Consider the following 18,017-nt stretch of genomic DNA (forward strand, 5'->3'; position numbering starts at 1 on the left):
GCTACTTCTCTAAGTTTATGTCTATGGCGATTCACGCAGGTATGTGTTACTCCGCAGCGGTGACGACCCGACCAGGCTACAATAGTCCAAATATAAGTACTTATTATAAGTGTACCGCAGTGATTCGGAATAAGACAAAAACGCGGTTTGGAAGATTAATTCATAATGTACTCGCTCATTATATACATTTAGGAAATTTTGAACACAGAAAAGGTTACATAGTGCTGCTTTAAGCACCAAATCAGAATATGACCATGGACCACAAAAATGTCGAAAAATTTCGGATTTTTTTCGAAATTGAAATTTATACGTCGTATGAAATCTGAATAAATAAGCTTTCCATTGATGTATGATTTGTTAGGATAGGACAATATTTGGCCGAGATACGACTATTTGAAAATTTGGAATCTGAGGGTGCAAAAAAATTATCTAAATATTGAGAAAATCGCCTTTAAAGTTGTCCAAATGAAATCCTTAGCAATGCATATTACTAATCAAAAATTAAGTTTTGATATATTTACGGTAGTAGAAATTTACAAAATATCTTCATGGAACATGATCATCATCTTTACTTGATGTCCTAATCTTTTTTGGCATAAAAGAAAAATCAATAATTTTGACAGATACAATGTATTGTTGGTTATTGCTATAAATATACCCGTGCTACTTATGACTGGTTTTGTTATCCAGGGTCACATATTAGAATGATTTCTGTAGGATCATGTGACACTGAGGAATGGAGTAATGGCTGCAAAACTCAGATTTATCATCATAGGGGGAAAAAATCATTACAATTATAATTAAACTATTATTTTAAATAGTAATAAAAGCACACAAGACCCCTCCAGACTCATGCATCAAAACATGTTCTCATACACAGTGTATTGTAGATTAATTTTAAGCATCATGCACTGTGTTTGGGCTCATTTTATTCAAAGGACACTTTCACACAAGACGCTTTCCCCCTCCCCCCGTTTCATCTTCTTTGGCTGTTGTGCCACATCTCACTGTTGTTGTTTTTTTCAGCATCTCACGGCATGAACACCACTTAAAAAATGTGTCATGTTAAAAACAGTGAGATGTGGCACAACTCTTTATTGAACAATAACTAACTGAAGTGATTTCACAAATATTTTCTATAGTCTGATGGTCAAAATACCTGCAGTACTTAAAATATACACTACTTGTATTGTAAATTCCAGATTGTATTTGTTTTTAATTGAGATCTATTTTGTATGAACTTTATAATTTATTAGCTAATTAACTAGCCGTTCCAGTTGGAAGGATTAAAATGCGAAATGTAAAATTATCAGTTATCACATCAGCCTAGAAGTAACTGAATCCCTACATTGTACAGATTAAAAGCATTACTTATTTGACTTTTTTTCCAAAATATCTGAGGTGTCAAATGATGCACCCCCTCTTACCACAGTCAGCAGGGCCGTGGGTATGAGACCCAGCGATCTCATTTCCATAGCGGTCCACACACCAGCACTGACCACTGCCGCCATGACACTGGTGAGGCCTATAGAAGCCATCCTCATCACAGGAGGGGATGTACGGACCTACACACACACACATTAGCATCAGTCCTAATGTCAGGAAACATTACATCACATGCAAGATTATACACAGCCACCGAGTGTGTCTCAAAGCCACACTCACAAAGATAGGGAGATGATATATTCAATGTCAAAGAACATAACTGTCACCTCCGAGAGCTTGCTCTCTCTCTCTCTCTGTGTGTCTCTCACGCACATTCATTGCATTTCAACTTCACAGATTCTTTCTACAGAATCACCATAGTCAAGCTTTTTTTTTTTTTTATCTTTCTCTCTTTTTTTTGTCCTTTTATAATTCAGTGCCAGAAGCCATAGAGTCGTCACTGTGCGTTCCACTCAGGGGAGAAACAGCAGTTAAAAATATCCTTCTTTTCATGTCCAATTTCCCCTCATCTCATTCCCCTGCTCAAATTAAACACGCGACCTTCAGAGAGAGGGAAAGAAACTCTGAGTGATTTCTAGCTTTAATAGAATTAATGTTGGCTTCCCTCTGTTTGACACCTTGGTTGTACTGTTGCTTTGTTTAGGTTGTGATGACATTGAGATGGTTATTAAATGCTAGTGCTTTCTAACGTGGTGTAAAATGCTGGGGGAAAATACTGGTAACATTGCAAGTCTGGTGTTTATAGCTGAGGCCCACAAAGTATTACGATTTAGGATGTTTGAGTAACAACAGATTTTTTAGTTTATAATGTTACTGCATTTTGTGTGTCAATAAGGTATATTAGTTAGTGTAATCTAGTCAGGTGTAAATGACAATGATACAGGTTTTTGTACAGTGATGCAATGCATCATGTAATCACTATTTCAGCAGAATGTAATTACAATCAGCAGTCAGGACTGCTAAGAGGATTGCCGGTGCCCCTCTGCCCAACCTCCAAGCTCTTCACACCTCCAGAGTGAGGAAAAGGGCTTTGGACCCCTCACACCGAGCCCACTCTCTCTTCCAACTGTTGCCTTCTGGTCAGCGCTACAGAGCACTGACCACCAGAACAGCCAGGCACAAGAACAGTTTTTTCCCACAGGCTATATTCAGCCTGAACAATTAAAACTTTCATAACAATACACTGTCCATTATAACTGACACAGAATCCGAAATTTGAACATTTGTAAACAACATATCTGTCCATTCATTTAAAAAAAAAAAAAAATTCTATACTTCTACTTCTTATTTAATAAACTATATACTCTGAAATACATCATTCTCATTGGTAAATTATTGGCATTGACTGGTGAAATATTTTTGTATAATACTGCTAAACTATATTTGAGCTTTGACTTCTTTCATGTCTGTTCACGTCAAGGTCCTGATCTCCCTGTCAGGGTTTATTAAGCCTTATGCAACTGTTTTGTAACTTTAATGTATTTCGTCCTATTAGTTAGTGCGCTTGTGTGAAGGTTTCTTAGCTAGTACTACAGTATATGAATACACCTTTGAGTTTGGCTGAGAGAAAGTAGTCCTTTGTCTTGACTTTCTTGAAAGCATGTGGAATAGTATGTGTAAATCCCTGTTCGGACAGTAATTGTTTCTTGTGGGGATGAAAGGTATTTTCAGAATTTTGCAGGGCCTAGTCTGTGATTTTACTGCCGTCCCAATCCAAAATGTCTATGTTTTTCTCACACCATCTACGTAACAATTCCCAGCCGAATTGCCTACTGTTTTTGATAAACACCAAGGTCGTGTGGTAATTTAATTGTTGTCCGAATCCACATCTCTGAATATACAAGAGGGGATCAATTCAAAAGTCATTTGCAGTAATTTGCACCTTCATTACTGAAATGCTGGAAAGCATTTACAAGAACGATATTTTATCTAATCATTTGAAATGGGCCATTGGCATGGCAGCAACTGGTATGCAATATAACTTTAAAATACATATTATATACAATTATATACATCAAAAATATAAACCAAGTAGCGGAGTCAAGTGTTTACCTTATGTTAATTAGAGGATGCATTAACTTGTTTCTGCTAATTTCCACATTTTTAAAAAAGACATCCCTCATTTTGAGATAAAATGTAACACAGGAAACCATTTTCCTATTATTTAATTAAATATGAATTTATTAATTGTCCAAGCAATGTAACTGACCACGTGAGGATCACAAACTCACACCTCCACCACAAATTTATCTTCATCAGAACGTATGAATTTTATCATTGAAAAGCCGATGTCAGCCTGAGAAACAATTATGAATTGGGCTGAAGCTTACCTTGATATCTCTGAAAGCAAGAACACCACTCCTGGCTGGAAACGAGCCCGTCTCTGTCTGGGTCACATGACCTGAGGAAGGCTTTAGTGCACACATCACTCTTCTCTGAGCTCAGGCTGGACAGTTCTGATTGGTCGAGCTTAAGGTCAAAGTTTGTGTCCAGTCTGGAGAACATCCAGCCTAGAGAGTCCTTACAGAGGGGCACCTTACTCATGTCGACCTCTACAAAGACATACAGAGAGGTCGCAGAAAGATCTTTAATTTGACATTGATTTCATTATCATGGTTATTAGGTTAGCACTAATATTAGCAGTTCAGATGTGTGTGTGTGTGTGTGTGTGTGTGTGTGTGTGTGTGCATGTGCTCACTCTTTTCTGGCTTCTGGAACTTGTATTTCTTGCTGGGATTGCCACTCTCATGAAGAACTGTGATCCACTCTCGTAATCTGCTGACCACTTCAATCATCTCTGCATTACCACATTCTACACAGAAAAACACACAGAACATCCGATAGATAAATTGAGCAATCGGGCACAGCAGTACAGGTTCAAAAGTAAAACCTTCATTATTTTTTGGAATAATGTTTAGGGGCTGTGAGGTTAAACAATGATATGTGCTCCTGTAGCAGTCACTAATCAGTGCAATTTCATTTTTAAAAGACTGTTTAGTTGCAGAATTTCCTGTGAAAGATTACCCTAACCATAATCTTGAAAAAAAAAAAAACCTTCACCAATCAGAATACTTCCTGTTAACATGGAAATGGGAATTTTGCCAAAGAAGCTAAGCACTGACCACCCACTACCATATTTTGAATGACTTAAGTCAAACTACTTTATATATATATATATGTATGTGTGTGTGTGTGTGTACTAGAACGAGTACAGATATATTATATTAATTATTTCACAATGCATTTTGTGATTACAGAAGATTCATGACCTGTATGTTCTACAATAAATACAATAGTTATTAAGAAGAAGAAAAGAAATATGATTTGAGTTCACATCTTTATTTTATGTGATTTTTAGCATTTTAAATTAGGTTACAATTTGATTATTTTAATAATATATTAATTTAAATACTTTTAAGTCATTTAGGTATTGGAACTTTGCTGAGGCTGCCTGGTTTAGAACCACTGTACTAAATTTAGGTTTTAAATTTATAGCCTTAATCTGTACATATATTAATATTCTGCAATAAACTTGCAGAATTATGCAACAACAAAATAATACAAATAAACGTCCTCTCATTTTCAACTACTTTTATTTCCAGCAAATTTCTAACATGTTTAAATATTTGTATTAACAAAAAGTTAAACAACCAGATATTTGACAAACAGAAATGGAATAATGAGTCCCTGAACAAAGAGTCAAAATCAAAAGTGACAGTGAGCATCTGTCGCCAGCAGCTGATTTAAGTACAACAGTGCATCTCATCCTTATGTACTGCACCAGATTTGCTAGTTTTTTGCCACTGCAAGGATGATCAGCTGTCTTTCTGTATTCATAGCACTGTCTTAGGTGTCTTACATTATGGACATTGCAGTTTATTGTTTTGGCCACATCTGTCGTCCTCATGCCTCAGGACTATGACCTGTTCACACAGGTGATCAGGACATTCTTCTGGTGTTTTTCAGAGTCAGTAGAAAGGTTTCTCTACTGTCCTAAGTTATTGCATCTGTGACCTTCATTGTCTATTGCCTGTAAACCGTAAGAGTCTTAAGGACTGTTCCACAGGTGCTTGTGCAATAATTGTTTATGTTTCACTGAGCAAGCATGAAAAAACTTTTTTCAAGCCCTTTCCAATAAGGATCTGTAAAGCTTATTTGGATTTTACATTATAGCATTATAGCATATTATACAGCATCCTGAAAAGGGAATGAGTATTTTTTATGATTATACTCAGTGACTTAATATCTAATTATCTATAATTGTATAGTGCTCTCAAAAGAGTGTCATTGATTGCATAATAATGGCAATACATGTCACAGTCAGACATGCCCCTTTGGCAGCTGTGAGGCCTGCTATCACATTTAACTTGGCCCAGGTTTCTTTTTTTTAAGGGTTATTGGTTCAGTGCACCTTGATAGCTTCACTGATTGATTGCCAATAAAGGTTATTACACATCAGACCAAATAGAACATAGTTTAGAGGTGTTTTAGACTGTAAATAAATAATCTTGTTTATTCTGTGTTCTGAATTCACTTGTTTTGTTTAATAAAATTCTGATAGTGCCCAAAATTTGAGGTCATTTTATATTTTACCATAATTTCTGACCTGTTTAAGTCATTTGCAATGCTTCATGGCTTGAGTAGAATTTAAGCAGGAAGTTTTGTACCCTTTTTTTGTAATTCCTATGCTGTTTAGCTTTGAATCAAAAGAAATGTGATTTATCTTTGAGCTTGTTGATTTGACTCAAGGCTTTGAACTCTTTAGGCAAGGCAAGGCATGGCAAGTTTATTTATATAGCACATTTCATACACAATGGTAAGTCTTCCGCCACATCCACTCAGCTTTTCTGCATTATCTTTTCATACTCTGAACTGCTGTTGATTTTCTCCAAGCTGATTTCTTTACTGAAGAGTCTTTTTTTTTTTCCTCTCTTTTTGGGCTTTATTGACTTTTAAGTATACACTATTCTAGCTTTTCCGATAACAGCTAAACTTGATTAGTGTTTAGGAATAAATAAAATACCCAGGTTCATTGCTGTTTTTTAATTAAGTGAGAGCGACTATGTTCACCTTTGTGCCTTTAAGGAAGGTACTTAAGTCCAGTTAACCCTCAGGGTGAGGAGAGCAATCCCTGCTATTATTGTCCTGTAGCCAGTACATCCTGCCTGGTGACACTCCAGACTATAAAACCCACAATATTGGATAACATCAGCAATAACTGTGCCTTCTGGGGAAATTTGTACTTATCCAATGTATAAATAATTTCCAATTTACTTGATTGTATTTTCTGCATCCAATGTGTTTTGTTTTGATATGTTCATTAGATTTAACAGTCTGTGTATATTGTTTGGGGATGGTTTGGGGCATTTGATAAATCTAGTTTTGTTGTAAGTAATTAATGAGCGTAACTGATTGAATTCTTGTAGCTAATGCATCATACATCTGTGCTGATTGTTGATAAGATGCAGTACTGGAAGGAAGGAAGGAAGGGTCGGGGCTTTGCATTCAGAAGCAGCTGCGAGGGCTTATATTCATGTTCTCTAATTTTGGATTTGTTCTTTTTCAATTCTTATGTGCAATGATAAAATGTTTCTAGAATTCAGCAGAGACACATCGGGCCGTGTTTTCTTTGACATTTTGTATCTTTTTCTGAAAATCAGTTGGTGTTGCATATATACAGTATAATAATGGGATGTGTAGATGTTTTTAGCTTGTTCTTTAATTAGCTCTAGATAATTAAGTCTGGGAAAACAGTCAATATGGTTTGATGTCTCTTGATGGCTTAAAACAAGATGACATAAAAACTCAACAAATATAAACCCTTGTGGATACACAATTAAGATGAGAAACAGATTAAAGTAGAAAGAAGCAATTTGTTACAGTGACTTTACAACAAGTTAGAGGTGTTCTGATAAATGGCACAGTCTTTTAACCATGGTAAAATCACTGTAATTCACAGCCTTTAGTGACTTACTGCTTTTATTAAAGTCTGCAATAGCAATATGATAAAAGAGGAAAACTTCCAATAAATGGCTAACTTTAATACTAATAAAAGGAATACAGACCTCAAACTTTTGAACGGTAGTGTCTATATGAAAAGCTTTGATCTTGCTGATATTTGGCAACTGGAAAAAACAATATTCATGCTTCCTATCCCTTCAAAAATCCATTTCCATGATCTAAAGTTTGGTTTGCGTTGGTTTCAGCTCTTAAGTTGTCACTGTCAATCTTTTGATGGTGAATGTGAGTGAATTTCCTCTATAGACCTGAAGCCAAGCAGTCGAAGGCAGGACTTGTGTTCATTGATGAAAACAAACATGACTGCGCTGTCTTTCTCACACGTACACGCATACACACACTGACACTACCAATCTGGAACAGCAAACATTTAATAAGTTCCTAAGGGATTCAGTAGCTTTGAGATTCTACACAAAATAAGACTAGTTTGGTGTATTGAAATTTCGTTGCAGATGAAAACATGCCAAGTACCCACCCTAAAGGGTACATATCCCTTCCCACAGCTACAGAGATGAAAGATTGGGTTCAGATATAGAATAATTTGTTGGTTCATCGAGTAATGACATGAGATATTCATCATTACCATTTATGAGGGCTTAAGGGAGAAAAAAAACACATTCATAATAGCATATTGTCATACTACTATAATATATGTACTTTATATTGTGTGCAGTGTACACAATATACAGTACATATGGGCAAGAATTTTGTGTACACAGAATACCTACTAAATTTGCCAAAATATGCAGTATACAACATAAGTGTGATTTTGTAATCTTTCATTCGTGGCTTTTTTTTTTACTAGACTGGCAAGACCTAAGACATTTTTTCAGAAAAAAATTAATTAATAAAAAAAAATTGGATTTACAAGTTGATAACTCAACACCACTCCCTTAATTAGGCAAGCAGTATAGGTTAATCACATTGTCCGGATCTATTTAAAATGCAATTCATGCATACAAGGTCTTGATTGCACCTTGTCTATGATTAAGCATGTTTTTAATTTATAATATTAAATATTTAGATTTTTTTAATTTAGCAATTTTTGGGCCATAAAGTGTAAAATGTAGAAATGACACAACTGTCCTAATATAAAAAAATAAAAAAAGATTTTAGCATAATTTTCCAACATTATTTAATAATAATAAAAAAAAAACATGAAATTATATCAGACTCTGTTGACTGTCTGTCAAGACTGTCTAAAAATATTGACTTTTTATAACAGGGCAAGCTTCGCTTAGGTTGTAAAATATTGTGTGGTGTGACTCCTTAAAAACATACACTGTAAAAAAAATTCTGTAGTTTTTACAAAATAATTTTGGCAGTGTTTATAAATGAATAATTTGTGATATTTGTTAAATTAATGAATGAATGAATACTTTTTCCCTTGACAGTAAGATATTGTTTTTGCAAGAAATTTCTTATGGTAAGCAAGGCTGCATTTATTTGATGGAAAATACAGTAAAAATATTAATATTATGAAATATTATTACAGTTTTTTTTTTCTATTTTAATATATTATAAAATGTCATTTATTCCTATGATGGCAAAGCTGAATTTTCAGCAGCCACCAGTCTTCAGTGTCACATGATCTTTCAGAAATCATTCTAATATTCTAATATGCTGATTTGCTGGTCAGGGAACATCTTTTATTATTATTAATTTTGAAAACAGTTGTGATGCCTAATATTTTTGTGTAAACTGAAACATTTTTTCAGGTGTTTTGATGAATAGAATGTTCAAAAGAACAGGATTTATTTAAAATAAAAATACTTTCATTTATTTGTACTATTTATTTTTTTTAAAGTTTGTAAAATTCGAAATGCCTTTTCGGTCACTTTCGATACATTTTATGTACCTTACTGATGCCATAGTGTATATTTTAGGATGTGAAAAAATTAGGGAAGATGTGGGGGGGAAAGATGGAAGAAAATCTTGCTTTTTACTTGATGGTTACATCACCTGACATTTTAAAATGTTAATAAATCAATGTTAAATGTTAATGTCTAAAAATTGACATAAATGGATTTCGAAACCACCATGAATATCAAATATATTTCACATTTGATTTAAAAAATTTAGATAAAGATTAAAAAATTTAAAGCATTTTCATTTTCTTCATTTTCTTTATTGTGGACACCCAGGGGCGTAGCCATCATTTCAGAAGTGAGGGGGACAGAAATGTTATATATAAAAATAAAATAAAATAAAATAATATATATATGTGTGTGTGTGTATGTGTGTGTGTGTGTGTGTATATAAACCATATTGTCGCAATCGTATGTTTAAAATCTTCATGTTTCCAAACGTTTCTGTTTTTCTGTGAAAACAACTGTTTTCATACAGCGATAGCTGGACGCTTTTGTCCATTTCCTCATAGGACTTTCTGCCCTCTGGCTTCGAGTGTGAATGAAACATACACTGCACGGAGTGTTTGGCGGTCCGTGATGTTCATCTCGCCTTATTCTGGGTCCGAATAAAACATCAGATCATGCACAGACTATCCTGTCTCTTTGAATTTAAATCTATATTTATTCACACCGGCTCTTGAAAACCTCTATGCAAACACACTTGCCCGAAAAAGTGCGGGGGACGAATTTACGTGATATTAAAAGTGGGGGGGACACATCCCCCGCGTAATCTACGCCCCTGGTGGACACTCTTATTTGTCATTGACCCATACTGTATGTTTATCACATTCATAATGCATAATGCATTTTCAGTGTATATGGTACAATATGCAGTGCACATATTCCTTTCAAAACAAAGGCAGTGTTTGTGTGCAAGTCCTTATGGGTCAACTGCATCAATAAAGTGTGAGTACCTCTCTTCTCTGCTGGATTTCCTGAAGGGCAGGGACACTGTCCTGGACACTTCACAGAAATCTGCTTCCCAGAGATGCAAGCTTGATATTCTAGTTTACACTAAAACACACACACAAAGCTGAGATTAGATAAGTAAAGTACATTGTCGATCGAGGATTAATCTCTTGGTTGAATACCTCTGTGACACAGCTTTATGAAAAAGCAATTCAGACAGTATATACATATAGAACCACACACACAGTGGCAGTTCTCACAAACAGGTAGTGTGTGTGTTACCTTGGTGGAGTAAGTGTGTCCATCTGTTCCACAAACAGGTGAAGGGTGCACAACTGGACATCTTTTGCATTTCAGCAGTGGTGAGTTCATATTCATGTCCTTAAAACTGCACACACAAAGAGAGATTGCCTTTTTAACACAAATAGAACTAAACTATATTGATCTTCAGAAATGCAGCCAATTTTGATCTGTCCTTCCTATGATCACTGGTTCTGTACTGGTTTTGATTCATCCGGCGACCCAATCAATCTAAATTTATTTATATTATGAACCAACAGTATACAACATTATTAACATGACAGGATGAATAAGAAAACTGGTAATTTTGGGGTTAAAATTCTCTTTATAAACCACACTTTGGTCATTCTGGTCAACACAAATCATATTTATTCTCATTTTAACCTCCTGAGACCCTGTGACCTCATATGAGGACATTATATTTTGGTGTATTTCTCTGAGACTATACGTGCCACAGTTTTAAGTCTGGATGTCCTGTACAGAGCAATAAATCCTGAAAACTAAAAATGTATTGGTGATTTAAAAAAATCTATTGTTTTTGCCTATGCATTTTCATTCATGTCTTTTTATTTTTTTTAAAAATTGAGTCCCAATGTAGACTTAGGACTTAGCATAACTTATGAATGAAATTTTTTTTTTTTTTAATGCTCTAAACAATGTAAAGACATGAAAAAAACTATTTTTTTCCCTAAAAATCTTTTCTCGGGTCTTAAGAGGTTAAGTGAGCATCTTCATATTTTATTTTCCCTTGCAAAGTTTTGTTCATGGGTTTTAAGGATGAGGGGATGTAAGGAGTCTTTAGCTTGACAAATCGATTTGTTTTTCAATTCACTTTTCTATTCAATTCCAAAGCAATATTTGCCAATACAGAATTCATGCAATTTGATTCATTACATAGTTTGATTTAACAACAATTTTTGATACAGCACTAAAAATGCTTTTATAGCGTACTTTGATGTGTCTAACCTCTTCCAAGTGAATTTACGTCAAATAGTTTCATTGGTCTCTAACACAGATGGTATTGTTAACTAGGGGGCCGCGGCCCACTAGAGGGCCTCAAGATGACTTTTTAAAATTTGTTCATAAGTAATTTTGAAAGTGTATTTTCTAGACCTTTGCTTTGAATATTATTAATGTTGTTTTCTCCCCATATTTCTGTTATTTATACTTCTCTTTTTTCTATACTTCTCTTCAATATCCCTCTTTGTTTGTTTCATTGGGTCATTTAAAAAAACAAAAACAGAAACACATGCTATTACCCCCAATTCACCACCTGATTAGTTTCATAACAATCACTGTTGACAACTGTAGCTTGCAAAATCCAGGTCAGTGTGTGCCTTATTTTCACCTCGGTCACAAACACACACTCTTTCTCTCTATCGCTCAGAAGAACTAATTTCCCAGATTTGGCAGACAAGTATGCCCAGTTAGTTCCAGTATAGATTGACTGGGTAAGAACATAGAACAGCCCTTGTTTCCTCTCAAAAACTTTTTCGGCATACTTAACATCAAACATGTGCAGGAAAATGTACCATGTTAAATCAATGTTAAATTTTTTTTAATATACTAGTGAAAATGTTTACCCATTTACATACTCCATAACAAAATCAATTAATATTAGCACATTTCTTTTGGAAAACATCTAAATAAAACATCTTTTGGTATCCACATATGTATCTGTTTAGTTTGCAGGGGACTTGGCTAGGAGAAAATATGGAATTATTACAAACTGAAAACTGGACCAGCTGTTAATTTAATATTTGGTAGCACAGCCACTGGAGAGTTCCAAAGCCTCTAATGGCATTCAATGTTTTACTCAAACTGCTGTTTTCAGACTTCTCCAGTGGTATTCAGTATAAATTAGTTCTGGACACACCGCTTTCAACTCAGTGTTTTGTTTTCAACCATTCCTGTGTGTTTTGTGAAGTGTTCTATCTAGATCACTGACCCATGATGTACGACCGAGACATAGCGGTCTCCAAAATGTTTGTAACTCAAGATGTCATGCACAGATTCAAAGCAGCAAGTTTGGCCACGCCTGTATGCTGTTTTTACTAATGTTTAAGTAATGAGCAGAAACTCTGAGTCAGATAGAGTGGAGGAAGTTTACCTCATTCTACGTTGACTAACACAGGTGGGTGTTTGGTAATCTTCAGCCACACACACTTTATGGCGGCCACATTTTATCTTGAGGCACGGATCTTTGGCAGGGTCCAGAGCTGAAACACATATAAAAATAAACTTGTATAGCCTATGTATACAAACAATGAAAACAGATAAACACACAGCAAATACTGAATATGTGAATACTGTTATATTTCGTTCACATGCTGGGAACTCAACAAGAATGACCTGTGCACACTGATAGTGTTGTTTACTGCACACAGTCTGTGTTGTTTTAGCACCAGATTTACTGGAAATTAAATTGGCAAAATCTATAATAAAACTAATCTAAATACTATGCTGCACACCGGACATGAAGTGCAGTGGCATGCCTCAACTAGGTCATCTCACAGGTATCTCCCAACGGACACAAGGAGACAGTTCAAAACAGTTTATCTAATCCCCAAACAGGCACTTAAGAATGAACAAAGTGGCATCGATGAGTTTGAAGCTAGGTGTTTAAAAAAAACAGAGCAAACCGAAAGAAAACGTGTGATCTGTATATTATTATTATAGCTCTCAAGTCTATATGAAGCACACAAACTTTATTCAAGCCACATAAAGACAAACATTTTGCTAGAAAAATGCACAGTACCTGATCTTCCAGCCTGGGATTAAGTTATTATGTACATTAACAATCATTTGTGACAAATATTATGCAATTTAATGGAAAACTATGTAAGTGGCGCTCTGTGGTACGGTGCGATGGGAGTCCTGAGTCACAGCTGAACGCCGCAGACAGTCGCTGAGTGTGCGTACACTCATAGAAATTAACGTGTTTGAATTTTAAAGACGTCACGCCATGGCACACTGCTGCGCTTTTTGTGTGACCCCCTTGACAACTGGGTTAATTTACCCAAAAATGATACATCAATTACTTCAATTATTCTCATGTCATTCCAAACCCATAAGACTTTTGTCCATCTTCAAAACACTAATAAAGATGTTTTTAATGAAATCCAAAAGAGATTTCTGTCCCTTCATTTCAAGTTTATTTACAACTTGTTTAATTACAAGTCCTGTACACCTAAAATTGATGCTACAAAATGTTCATAAATACATCATAAAAGGATAAGTCTTTTGAAGATAAAAACTTAAAGGGGTCATATGATGCGATTTCTATTTTTCCTTTTCTGTAGTATGCTATGTAGCTATTTGTGCATGTATAAGATCTGCAGAGTTACAAAGCTCAAAGTCTCCCACAAAAGGATTTATTCTATCTAAAAGAAAAGGCTGATCCAGACCGGGCTAAAACGCCTCATTCAAACACGCCCCCACATGTCTACGTCACGATGTGGAAATATTTGCGTAATGCCGCCCAAATGTGCATGCAAAGAAAGAAGGCGTGGTTTCAGGAACCGCAGTAGTGTTGATGCAGCCATGTCTGGGAGACGCTGTGTGTTTCTGTGCGAAAGCAAAATAACTTTATTTGGCCTTCCGAAAGTAGATGCAATGAGGAATCATTGGTTAAGATTTATTTACAACAGAACAGCACAACCCAGATGTTCGAATTTGTGCAACGCATTTTATGGACGACAGTTTTGTGAACCTAGAAGAGTACGAGGCTGGCTGCGCACAAAGGCTATTTCTAAAAAAAAAATGTGTCAATTACGACTTGGCTATGACAATCTGGCGCTTATTCTGAATCAGCTACTGTAAGTATGTTTTCTTAATAGTTTAATTATTTGCTATTGTCTGTTCAAATGCGGAGTTTTGCACCGTGTAGAGTATCGCGTTGTGTGTGTGTGTGTGTGTGTGTGAGAGAGAGGCAGGGTCACATCACAGTGGAGTCAGCTTTCTTAATCGCGGCTTGTGTACTGCATCATCACTGTGTCTGTCAAAGCGTGCTTGTGGTGTTCGGCCGATCATAATGCACTGGGTCAGCTGGCCAATCAGAGCAGACTGTGCTTGTGGGAAGGAGGTGCTTTGTAGAAAACGAGGCATTTGAAAGAGGTGGGGCATAGAGGAACTACAATAATGTACAGTATTTGAAAAATAATGTGTTTTTTTAACATTAAAGCATGTCAACATATTCTGTTACACCAAATACACAAAATAATGATCTTTAAAATAGCATCATATGACCCCTTTATATTTTCATTCACATATAAACACTGATCAATACATATACTGTATAAAAAACATCAAATATGGTAAACAGAAGCGCAAACTTGCTTATGACCCAAGAACTAATTTTGTACTCACGTGTGATGCAAACACATTTCAGCTTCCACAAAAACGAATAAGGTTTTGCTCTTGTGTTTAAAGCAAGTATGGTTGGGCTTCTGTTTACCATATCTGATGTGCTCTGCAGTAAGTATGTCCACTGATCAATGTTAAACCGGTCAGTTCATACGGATTACTTTTACAATGTCTTTATACACTTTTTGAAGTGTCAAAATGTTTTTTGGCATGGACTTTCAATGCAGGGCCAGAAACCTCTCAGGTTTCATTGCAAATGACTTCATTTGTGTTTTGAAGATGAACGGTTTAGTGAATTCACCAACTGAATAGCAAATGTAAACTCCTTTACTAAGAAACTCTTAATTCCAAGAATTATGTTTCTCAGGTGCACGTTTCAACAAAAATACATGAAAGACACATATACAGCTGCAGTCATATATATGCTATGATCTGTCTGATTGTGTGTGCGTAAATAAGGATTCTATTTCTGTTATAGCCTGAAATGGGGCAGTAGTTAATGCTCTGTGACGAAAAGTAAGTGAGAAGGAAGAATAGAGAAGAAGAGAGAGAAAGAAAGAATAACAGAGTCCTAATGCCATTAAGTGCTTTTATAGTCCTAAGAGGCTCACGCACATGCACAGAGGAAGAAAGGCAATATAACATACTCATCCTTTACCTTCCCCTTCTCAAAGTACAAACAGACACACACAGCCACGCTTTGAATGCTCTCTGACCTCACATGGTAAGAGCCTTAGTCAAATCCTGCACAGGCTTTAGGGCTTATCCAATCCCTATCTCCTCAGCACCCTCTGAGTCCATTGTCTGTGTGTGCATGTGTGTGTGTGTGTGTGTGTGTGACAAAATTTGTGATTGATTTGTGCATCATCATCTTTGAGTGTGATCAGAATCCATTTTAAACGGCTCTACTTGCTCTTTTTGACTCGCTCAATGCTCTATCAATAGTGATTTGCATAAATATCAAACTCGTGATGAATATTCAACGGGCTTCTAATGACTTTCGAATATGCATGATCTCGTAAGATTTACTGCACACTGAGAGCTTGATGTGATAGAGAGTCTTAAAAAGCAGTTTTCTCATTTTCTTCGACGGATGTAGCGTGATGATACGGGTATTAGGCCACAGCATGTGACTGTGAATTAGCACAACAGCTGAGTTCTCATATATGCCTGATTAACATCCACTCAACACTGATAACCGACAAGATGCTATGGCTCAAAGGAGCAGAGATTCAGATCTTTCCATTTCCAATGACCTCAATAAAATGAATAGGCTATAATATAAAAAAAAAATTATCAGTAAGGCAAATCTTCTGCTACTTGTGTTACAAATAGAATTGCAAGTTCCTTTTCCCATCTAATCCTAGGGAAAGTTGCTAATGTTGGCTTATTATGTTACTGTTACTTACTGCCTATAAGCACAAATCCTGTACGTGAAGTATACGGTACCACAGTCCTTTGTTGTGATTGTTTGACTGACATTTCAGGATGTTGATAAAATTTCTATAACTGACTATGAATCATGACTATGATTTAGTTATATTGGTGCGGTCACCATTGCTTTGTGAAATTTCGCAAATGGAATTTGTGCAACTGGGAGTTCCATGCAGGTTTTTGTGCATGTATCTTTAAATGCAAATGAACTGATGTTCCCTGCCCAATTTTCCAGAATACAGCTCATGCCTCAGATACTCTGCCAAAACAAAACATCTACTTAGTTATGATCATCATGTCTACTGCACTGAAAAAGCCATATCAATTTAAACTTCTGATATACAGTTTTCTGAGCGCACACATCCGAAGCATGCGCAGAGAAAACTGCTGCACACGGTATGTGAGTACTGAACTAAGTGCTTTCATGTCCTATTGCACTTAAACTGTCAAATACACACAAGGATATGTCAAAAACACACGTAATTTGCATAAATACAGTCACCTACTGTATGTCTGTGAACAGTTCTGTGTATTAAGTGACAGCAGCGTAATATACAGTACCTATACTGCTGTCTATGCTGGTAATGCCTCAAACTACCAAATAAAAACAGAAAATCACTCACTGCTCTTGACTGAATAACTTGTGTAGCTTTAATAAGAAGACATTTCTTATTAGAATGCGGCTTTTAAATGCTCTAGCATTAAGATAAACTTGGCGGATTGCATAGGGTGGGATCTATGCTAATACGGCAGTGTCCGTCAACAGTTGTGGGTGGGGCCTGTACAAAGTGACATCACATTGTACAGATTCTGCAAACGGCTTGTTCTGCGACACTGCTTATGATTTAAGGGGATTTAAAAAAAAAAAAAGAATTGGGTGGATTTTCATCATTATAGGTTGGTTGTGTACAACACACATTTATGTTCAAACACCATGTAAAAGTGAAATTTGCATAATAGGTCCCCTTTTAAATAAATTAACTGGTGAAGCAGTGCTGCATAAGATGTTATGACTAGTTTTCAGAGAAAGTATCTTTGACATTTTTCAAAACAAAAAAGTTATAAACAATAAAAAAAATCTGCTAGTGCAGTAAGACGTGCACTATATGACAACAAAATCAATTAAAACAAGTCTTATGCTGTGTTCCTTCTCAAGTATAGTAAATGTATCATGTATTAAGGATTTTATGTATGTTTACCAGTGTTGGGGAAAGTTACTTTTAAAAGTAATACATTACAATATTGTGTTACTCTCTAAAAAAGTAACTAATTATGTTACTTAATTACTTTTTATGGAAAGTAATGTAGGGATGCACGATATTGGATTTTTGCCGATATGCCGATATTTTTACAATTATTTTGACCGATACCGATATATTTCCTTTTGTTTGGAAACAACACCAAGTCTCTCCTGTGCAGAAATTATAAGCAAAATATTTTTAATTTTGGTAAGTTTTTAACAAGAACTTATTTGTTAGAATTAAATAAAAAATTAAGGTTTTTTGACAGTACATTGAAGCTTTGAAAATAACTATAAATAAACTATATATCAATCGCTGCATTTTTCCCCCAGAAAGATGCAGTGTTAACCATAACATTTTATTTTAAGATTTAACATTTGTAGATGGTCTAAAG

General features: G+C 35.5%; 1 pseudogene; it reads right to left on the reverse strand.

Moving 5' to 3' along the window:
• LOC107745066 (testican-3-like) overlaps nt 1-18,017 on the reverse strand; it is a 48,302-nt pseudogene that overhangs the window by 3,888 nt on the left and 26,397 nt on the right.

The sequence above is a fragment of the Sinocyclocheilus rhinocerous genome, unplaced genomic scaffold, assembly GCF_001515625.1.
Source record: "Sinocyclocheilus rhinocerous isolate Xijiao unplaced genomic scaffold, SAMN03320098_v1.1 scaffold888, whole genome shotgun sequence".
In the NCBI taxonomy this organism is placed as follows: Eukaryota; Metazoa; Chordata; class Actinopteri; order Cypriniformes; family Cyprinidae; genus Sinocyclocheilus; species Sinocyclocheilus rhinocerous.